Raw genomic sequence first — 6,646 nt, 5'->3', positions numbered from 1 at the left:
TATTCAAAACTACAAACCAATAACTACATTTTTTATTGTTATTGTCAAAATATTTCATTTTTTAATCCAATGATGTTCTTTATGTCAGAAACAAGAGGGTAGAGAAAACAAAGTAGAAGAGTGAGCAAAAGTGATTTAAAGAGAGGAGAGAGAATTTTGACTTTTTAATTAGTGAGGTCAACCAATGAAGGTGCTTTAAAAGGAAAGAAATGTTGTTTAAAAAAATAACAGGGCAGGGGAGATAACATGATCACCCTGGTTTTCCCAGGGTGAGGTTTATTCATTGCACTCTGGATGTGTTGACCCTTATGATTTTTCCAAATGTAGGAAACTCGACTGCATAATTTGTGGTAGTAGGGGACTGCATTTGCACTTTCCCCTAAAAAATTTAAAAATAATTAAAAAATATAGTTTACAGTGCAATCTTACAGGGGTAGGACATTTGCCAAATAAATTGTTGACCTTGACTTAATTCCTGCACCATAGATGGGCTCACAAAATGACCGAAAGTGATTTCTGAGTACAGTCATGAGTCATTACTATAAAGACTTGAGTATGGCCCCAAAACAGACAAAAGAATCTGAATTCACACCTCTTCTTGAGCACCTTGCTCTGCCTCACTTCCTCACCACTACACCATTTGTCCTTGGAGAGTCCTAAATCATTACATCATCCCCAAACAAATATAAGGAGAATGTTTGAATCTTTGTCTTTCAGGTTATGTTAATTTATTTTTGCCCTTAATTATTTAAAATATCTTCTGAACTGAAGTTCCAATTAATTTATTTCCTTATTAGCTAAATTGAATATTAGTGCAATTTTATTTTAATACCCTACAGATAATTGCATAGATTATTTATTAATTAAATATTTTAAATGACTGGACAGTACATTAGTCTTTTTCTACTGACTTACAGAGATAATATTATTTATATCATAAATATAATTTGTGACATATGCAATATATATAAACCTCATCTTTGCCAATGTTGTAAAGGAAGATTTATGTCTTATAAAACATAAAACTTTATTGTTAAATCAAACACATAAAACTTCATTGTTTAATAAAACTCAATATTAAAATTTTAATAGATTAAATAGTCCACTTTCACTTAATAATGACTACATTATTTTATATAATTTGTACTTTAATTTTCTTAGAAATTGTTAGTACAGTGGCATTTAACTTGAGTTTAGCTGTTAATGTCCATGAATTCTTTGATTAAGGATCTGAATTTTAGCCAACTCACTTTCTCTTTGGTTTGTTTGTTTGTTTGTTTATAATTTTTATTGAGACCAATGTGAATTATAAGTCTTTCACAGTTATATTTAAGGTATATAGTGATAGTGAGTTAAGGCAATTCACACCACCAGTGTTGACCTTCTTCTGTCCCTGTTCCCAGCATGCTTCTCTGTCTCTACCCTGAGCCCCCTGGACCGCTACTGTAACAAGTCCCTTTTGTGTATCACTTGTTGTAGTTTGGCTCTCTTGATTCTATTGTTGACTTTGAGTTGGTTGATTCAGGCTGATCTTTTTTTATTTCCACTCAATGTTCATGAGACTTCTTGCCCCGATACCATCCGCTTTTATTTTTCTCCTCAATTTATGAGACAGAACAAGCTGATTCGTGTTCTATAGTTCTGTTGAAAAAGAATAAAGAAAAAGAAAAAAGCAGGGATGAGCCTCTGTGTAGAAGCTATGCATTTAAATTTAAAAGTAGAAATAAAAAAGAAAAAGGAAAAACAAAACCCCAACAAATGTTAAAAAAGAAAAAGAAAGAAGGGGGCTGATGTGGCAAGTTGTTTCTTTTCTTGTCTTGTCTTTTCTTGTCTTGTCTTTTCTTTCTTTTCTTTCTTTTCTTTTCTTTTCTTTTCTTTTCTTTTCTTTTCTTTTCTTTTCTTTCCTTTTCTTTTCTTTTCTTTTCTTTTCTTTTCTTGGATAGTCACAGTAATTGGGGGAAATTAGAAAGAAAATTTCCTTGGCCTACGTACAGTAGTCGGCAACCTTTTTTTTTTCAACTGAGCCAAATCTCGCCTAAACCACAATTGAAATTTATTTTGAGAGCCACACAGGGCGCGCACTGACGGAGGCTAGAAGCAGAGTCCTGACTCCTGGAGCAACCTCCCGGCACACAGAAGAGCCAAGTTAAAAGTATAAAGAGCCACATGTGGCTCGCGAGTGGCAGGTTGCCGACCACTGGGAGATACAGGGTTTTCTACCCTTGAAGCATACTGTATTGGGATCAACTATAGGCTCTGGCCATGCTCATTGTTGAACCTCAAGGTTTTTTTATGGTGTCAGAAAATGTTCAGTGTGGTTGTCAAGGTCAATCTTCTGTTATTAGAGATCTTAGTTTTTGCACAGGTCCTTATATCAGTGAGTCTTCTGTAATTTGTGATCTTGGTTTTTGCACAGATCAAAGGGTGGAGTGTCTTCTGATTTCATCTCACTGTTAGATGATGGGGTTGGGGAAACTGCCCATAGATCAAGTTGTTGCTCTTTCCTTATCATCAAGATGTCGTATGTACTTGGCCAGGCACAAGTTGGTGCTAGAGAGATATTAAGGCCTCCTCTGGGAAGAGTTCCTAGTTCCTGGTGCTGGTGCTAAGGGTTTCGGGGTTGAACAGTTGATATCCGATCTCGTGCAGTCTAAGTACAGTCCCATTAACAAGTTTTCAGGGTGTGAGGTGCCCCTGTATTATAATAAGTATGAATTCTTAACCCTAATAGATAAGAGAGTATTTCTATACAAAAAAATTTCCCTTTTTAGTGTGCCTATGCAAAAACAGAAAGATGCCATATTATATTGTTGGTGCATTAAGGAGTAGAAATGGCAGGCTATAGTCTCTGTGCCCTTGTTTTGGCCTAAGCTATTTTATCCCAGGCTAGACCTTTCTTCTAGAATTTCGTGTTAACCAGAACAAGCAAAAATAAATAAATAAATAAATAAATAAATAAATAAATAAATAAATAAATAAGAATTAAAGGGAGAAAAATACAGATGAAGGAGGCTACCTTTTATTTATGAATCAAACCACTAAGAGGTATAGCTGTTTAGGAATCAAACATATATAGAAAATATAGATGTTCCATTAAGTCTTTAGAGACAATCTTGTGAGGGACGAGATCTAGGGCATATTTTTGTCCACACCGTGGTCTTGTTGATATTGAGAAATAATTTGCAGCAGTACAGGTTTGAGTAGTGTCCTCGAGTTGGGAGATCTTCTGGAACACTTTAAATTGAAGTGTTCCACTCTACAAAGGCCTATAGTTATATTCTAGCACTTTAGATCGAAGTGTTCCACTCTACAAAGGCCTGCAATTATATTCTAAAAACTTTATCCACAGAATCAGGAGCAGAACATGATTGAAAGCCAGTGACTACTACTGAAGTATTTACTGAAGTATGTTTTAAAGCCTCAATTTTACTATGTATAAAATAACTCTTTGACTTCTTTGTCCACAGAGGTTCTTGGAGATATAGGGTGGACAGCCCAATTTTGTGATTCAGTTCTCTAACATAATAGACTCCATATGCAGTGCTCATTATGACAGTATCTTGATAAAATACTTTAATTTACCCATTTCTGTGGGAGTATGTCTTCTACTATGACCTGAAGCTTATGACGATTGAGACCACTGAAATGGAAACCACATACCACAGATGTATGTTATAGGACCCATTCATTGAGTTTGTATTTGCAAATTACTATTATCCTTTTCCTTTTCTTTTGTTTTTCTTTCTTTTTTCTTTTCCTTCTCTCCTTTCTTCTTTTTCAACCCAAGCTACAGTACTATTATATCAATAATGCCTACGCTGTCAGCTTTTTTCCAGGAAAGGAACCTCTATGCACAAGACATGGTGGATGATACTACATAAGGCAGACTCTTTTTATGGTGCCCACTACCATATTACTTAGTACTCTGGTTGTGAAAACTATGTTATCATAAAATGCTCCATGCATAACCTAACCCTGAAAGCTTCATTTAGCAAAGTTCACTCCTACCATTCAAGAAGCACCAAGAAATTGGAAAGGCCCTCCACTCTGAGATACCAACCCACTTTATTTATTTATTTATTTATTTTCTATCTTTATTTTTTCTTTTCTTTCTCTTCTTTTTTTCTTTTTTCTCTCCTAAGCTATTTTTCAAATTTATTTATATTTTTCTTACTACTATTATTTCTTAAGTGCTCTGACCCATTCCATAAGGATCAAGCATCCATTACAAGCTTTGAATAGATTGCTAGTTTGTCTGTAAGTGGGCATGAGTTTGTATACAGTGGACTCCACTATGTTTGCCTACCGTAATCAATACTGTAAACAAGCCATGTCTATATTTTATATAGCTCCTCTCATATAATCATCCCTCCTCCCCCCATTAAGAACTTCATCAATCCTCTCACACCTTAATCCTGACCCTTTATAACTCCCTTTTAACCCTCTGCATCCTCAGTTCTAAACTCATTAGGAACTGAGACTGAACCCCTGTCCCAACAAGCCGCTATTCTCTCACCCCAGCAAGAAACTGCAACCACCATTCATGCTGACTCATTCTATGTGGCCCTTTTTTTCTCACACACACCCCCAACATGGACTGTAGCATGTTATCTGACTCAGCTCCAGAAAGTCCCTTTTTCCCCCTTTGTATCACTATTGCCTCTGCATGAAAGAAGCTAGTATTTGAATTTCTTTTAAGTGTTTTATTTTTCTGGAAGGCTGTTAATATAATAAATAATGTCTTACAGTTAAAAAATTTTAGACCATCATGCATCTAAGATCTATAATTGAATATAATTCTTATCTGAGAGTAACATATAACTTTTAGACTGAAGAGCTTGGGAAGTCTTTCCTTTCAAGATTAGACTTGGGCAAGGACCTTCAGACATCTAGTAACCACCCAAAGTTCCAATGCACTCTCAACTTATTTGAATTTTCCCATAGTTTCCTCCAGGTTGAATTAACTATTGAAACTCAAAGGACTTAGTGAAAAGTCAAAGCAAAACAGAAGAAAAAAATAGTGCTTGGGAATATATATTTATTGTTAAAGAAAGAGTTGAAAACAATTTCGAAAACTCAACAAAACTTGGGGCATCAACAAACCCTTTTAATCTTCATTGAAACCTTCACTGGAACTGTTGTTAAAACTGACCTTTCTTCTTTACTTATGTAACCTCATCTACATATGTAATTTGTAGTTAATAAACTTATAAATTGATTCTTCTCTCTAGGGCTACAATACTGTAAAGTAGAAAATACGGTTTTTTTTTTTTTTTGGATATAGAGTGATACAACAGAATACAGCAAGGCACATGCAAATCATTAAGGCATGTGGTATGAGTAAAGTATGCTAAATTCAAAAGATAAGTGATGCTTCTCAGTTCTGTTTTATAGCTTTTTATTTATCAAGAATAGAAACATGTGCTAGCAAATTTAGTTAATTTTTAATTTTATTATAAAGCATTTGAATGTAAGCTAATGAAAAGAATAAATGAATATAGAGAAAATGTGTCTCGACACAAAATGAATATATGTAACACTTTGAATGTTATAAATGCATTTTCTCAGGAATATCATTGAAAGAAATATAATTAACAATTATAAAGGAAAGATCAAAAGATAATGATATATTTAATAATTGCATGCAAATTGCCTCATTGCATGCTTATCTTAAAGTTTTTAAGAAATTATCCTTGTTTTTGTATTCATTTAAATGAATAGCACGCATTTTAGTTCTCCACCAAAAAATAGGAATATGCTATTTTTGTAGCAACTAATACCTGAGCTTTCTAATAATCTCCAACTGGAGGCAAAACTATAATTAGAGATATATAGGTATAGTACAAAGTATCTGGGCTTATAGGATTTTGAAATCTTGCATCCCCAAGGTATTATGGATTCTAATTATCTTCTTATTGTTCATTCTTCTCAATATGCTTTCTCTACCTCTTGTCTCAGACACTTCTATTCCCTTTCCCTCCTTTATTTTTAGTTAGGCTCAAAATCCTTGTGAGAAAAATTTCTTGGGGAATAAAAAGTGATAGTATGGAATCTGAAAATTTATTTCTAGGGGAATAAAAAGTGAGATCATAGAATCAGAAAATATAATGCAGGAGCAGATCAAAATTACCTGATGTCTGAAAGAGAAGCTTTAAATGTTCATTAAATATGAATCACAAGTACAGGATGGTGCTTTATATATGAGGATCACATCTTTAGAGGAGAGGAATCCTGAGTTTTTTTCCTGAAAATGCTTGATTCCCTGACCAGACAGCCAGGACAAGCTTGCAAGCACCATTGAAGAAGGCACCCAAAAAGAAAAACAACAAACATAAAGAGAAGAATAATAGTCAGAGTATATTCTCTAAGCCTTGACATATTTAGTAGAAAAATGTAGATATCGTTGAATCAAGCAAACAAAAATAATGATAAAAGTAATGAATTTCTTTTTGAAGAAGACTGAAAGAAAATGGAAGAACATTCCATGCTCATTGACTGGAACCATCAATATCATCAAAATGACCATTTTACCTAAACTACTCTTTAGATTAAATACAATTTTTATTCAAATTCAGAAAAACTTTTCCAAGAACTTAGAGTAATCAATTATAAAGTTTGCATGGAACCACAAAAGATAACCCAATAA

The 6,646-nt window shown here is 33.8% G+C and overlaps 1 non-coding gene across 1 annotated transcript; it reads left to right on the top strand.

Moving 5' to 3' along the window:
* Positions 1-221: 221 nt before the first annotated feature.
* LOC126005352 (U1 spliceosomal RNA) lies at positions 222-382 on the top strand. Its single transcript, XR_007494479.1, has one exon. It is a non-coding gene; the product is annotated as a U1 spliceosomal RNA (small nuclear RNA).
* Positions 383-6,646: the final 6,264 nt, after the last annotated feature.

This window comes from Suncus etruscus, chromosome 3 (assembly GCF_024139225.1).
Source record: "Suncus etruscus isolate mSunEtr1 chromosome 3, mSunEtr1.pri.cur, whole genome shotgun sequence".
Lineage (NCBI taxonomy): Eukaryota > Metazoa > Chordata > Mammalia > Eulipotyphla > Soricidae > Suncus > Suncus etruscus.
The sequence above is the reverse complement of the archived record's forward strand: the minus strand, read 5'-3'. Positions and strand labels throughout refer to the sequence as shown.